This window comes from Atractosteus spatula, chromosome 11 (genome assembly GCF_055471065.1).
Source record: "Atractosteus spatula isolate fAtrSpa1 chromosome 11, fAtrSpa1.hap1, whole genome shotgun sequence".
NCBI classification, from domain to species: domain Eukaryota; kingdom Metazoa; phylum Chordata; class Actinopteri; order Semionotiformes; family Lepisosteidae; genus Atractosteus; species Atractosteus spatula.
Genome location: NC_142716.1, coordinates 41696508 through 41699861, shown reverse-complemented (window position 1 = coordinate 41699861; position 3354 = coordinate 41696508).

Genomic DNA, 3354 nt, shown 5'->3' with positions numbered 1-3354 from the left:
AACAGAAAAAGCTTCAACAATCCTTGCATACTATATTTATATAGCAAAAAATGCTAGCAAAAATCAAGTGGTATTCAAGCTTTACAATGTACCAGTAATCTACATTTAGAATACTGTATTCAGTATTGGTCACCTTACTACAAAAAGACATTTTAGCCTTAGAAACATTTCATACAAAAGAATCAAGATTTATTCCTTGCCTTAAGGGATGTTGGTCAAATAAGGACAAGTTAAAGGAGCTAAATCTTTTCAGTCTAGAACAAAGGAGATTAAGAAGCATCTAAGTATAAAACATTTTAAGGGGGGTGTGCTGGATTAACCCAAGGGACCATTTCACAATCAGTCGTAAAGCAAGAACTGGGGTTCACAACTGGAAAAGAAAACTCATTTAGAGTGGAACACAGAAAATGCTTCTTTACACAAAAAGATGTGGGTATCAGGCTTCCCAGGCATGTGCTTGAGGCACAAACTCAATGTTCTTTCACTTACAATACCTACTAAACTATCAAATGGACAAATACCCATTGTTGGGAACCACTTTTATGTCTGACAGCAGCAAACCTAGACACAAGGTAAAGAAAGATAGTGTACATTACACTAAATGAGACATTTCTGATACCATTTCTTTCACCATCATGTAAACTTGCCTCCATCGTATTAAGTTCATTAGCCATACTAAGTCCAATTGAAACCCCTAATTGCAAAAACCACTCTTTACCATCTTTACAAATCCTACGATAAACTTATGTAATAGTTATGCTTACAAAAAGGTACACAGTAATATGAAGATATATACACTGTACATTAAAGAATGTCAGAATAACGGGCAAAAGCTTACCATGTTTGTGGCGTACGGAAGACTGATTCGCCCAGCGGTACGAAAGTGTTAACGTACTGGAATAATCAATTCAGAGATATTGTACATGAAACATTGACCATGTCTGACATTTTGAACATTAGAATTTCTGGTTGTCATATCTTATATATATATCATCTTATATATACATACTAGACAGAGATAATATCCATGCCAGGAGTTCCATAGCCCAAGATTTCTGCTAATGCAAATAGACTGACTAATGGTGTTTCGGGTACACAACTCTAACACTATAGCTTAATTGGAAACCAGTTAGACGAAGCCAGTCCATTGACTGAACAAGTGCTAAAGTAGCACCCGTCCTCAAAGAAGAGCAATAGAACTAAACCAAGTATTAATATTAATATTTCAATAAGATAACAAACTTTTAAATTTGAAATCCACAAAAGATGCAGGGGTTGGTTCATAGATTATAAAACATGACTTAACTCAATGTATCAGCATTCATTTCACTGGCTAATAAGACATTGAAGACTAGAATGGTTAGGGGTGTAAAAATAACTAAATACTTTTCTATCTTAATTCGCCTAAACTGGCAACTGACATCTAAATCTAAAGTAAACACTCAATGGATAGACAAAGAATGACCTTTCATTCACATTAAATAATTCTAAACCTTTTAAAAATGGCTTTCAGCTCAGCTTTGACATGGTTTTTATCCCAGTGACACTTAACTGTCCATTACTTGTGGCTGGGCCAGTAATGAGTGCGAGGTTTCTGACCTCTGTGATCTAATGAGCTAAGTGTCACAGTTAAAAAGTCTTCTGCGCTGTTTTCAGGGCCAGACACCTCCCTGAAGGACAGTTACAGAGTAATTTGATGCATCGTCTGCCTCGGACTGGTCAATAAAACAGTGAGACTGCTGCCAGAGGCCCTGAGGAAGATTAAACCACAAAAATCAGAAGCAAGGATCTTTGCAGCCATTCATAGGTAATTTGCAATTTTTACCAGTCAATCACTTTTTTCTCATCTGACTGGCTCATACAACAGTCCTACATGCCAAAACCATGGCAGGCACACATTCTTGTGTACTTACTGTATAAGACAATGCCAGGAGCCCATGCTCAGCTATCGGATTATGAAAAAATGAGGGATACTTTTTATGCATGAATATGGATGCACACCAAATATGCATGGAGTGTGTACATTCCTAATGATTTCCTTATTCAGTTTCCCAGGTCCCCATAACTTATTTATTCTCCAACAAATGAAAAGAGTTACACAAGAAAAGAATTTCACAAAATGGAAATTTGTTTTCTGACTCCATACTTAAAAAAGCTAATTCCTTCTCAGTATTTTTTTAATATAAAAAAATGCAACATTAATTTTGTTGGAATTCAACGTCTTAATTCAAGTATGGAAGCAATAGATAAGTGTCGCATCTCTGAATTTCCTTAAGCTCTGGAATTCTCAAAATTGTCTTGGTATTTATTAAATTAAATTGGGTGTTGATACGAATTTGGTGTTAAATAAATACATCTTGATAATCTTTTGATAGCTTCTAATTGTGTATATTTACACTATATAGGTGTTGAATTCCTTTTAAGCTCTTCCTCTCAAATGCAAACACGCTCACTCACAATATTTATGTTTTTAATTCAGTATCTTTTCCTCCCATTTCCCATGTTCTTCACATCTGTATCTGTAGCTACCTACAGATTAGAATCACAAGAAGTCGATGCATTAAAAAAAACACCTCCCTTGCTGTCATCAAGAAAAATGACGCTGCCATGTGAGAAATCCGCCGGGGGTTACCCACAATTCACAGAGCCCCGCTGCACAATAAACGTTTATCAATAACTTTGGAGCGCATTGTAGAGGGTATGACTTTTATGTCTCTTCTGGAGTTTGTTAGCTGGAAGGGAGGGCTTCGAAGAAAGGCCAAACACTTGAAAGTTCAAAATCCCACCCTCTTTAACCTTAAGAAGGATCCTCAGAAAATGCTGGTTAGTTCAGCATTGCACTGATGCATAAGTGATTCTCCTCCTTATCCAAAAAAGATTTGTTAACGCTTTGCTTAATTTTACAGTGATCTACCAGAGCTTTTTTTGCTCTGATTAAACATTTTGTAAATTGTCGCACATCAGCACTTTGAAAAGCAAATGTGTTTTCCTAATCCACCCACTTGCATGCATTTGCAATAGCTTTAATGTCTTAATTGTGAAATTAGAATAATACAAATGTAATTTCTTTTGGGAGAAATGCACAATTGCTTTGTAATGTTTTATTAATTAAAAAAAACTATTTTAAAACAAAAGATTGTATCTGTGTGTTGTGTTATCAACAAAATGGGGCACAGTTTCTGTTAAAATATGCGTCTCATTATGCAGAACTGACAGTAGCCTGAAGCATGCCTACAGAGTATAATTCTTCTACTGTGGATGTAGAAAGACCAGCTGGCAGTGATGCTGTCAGTCTTGTCATTGCTTTGTCATTTAACAATCACTCCTTTGAAAATCAAGCTATTTATTTAGTTC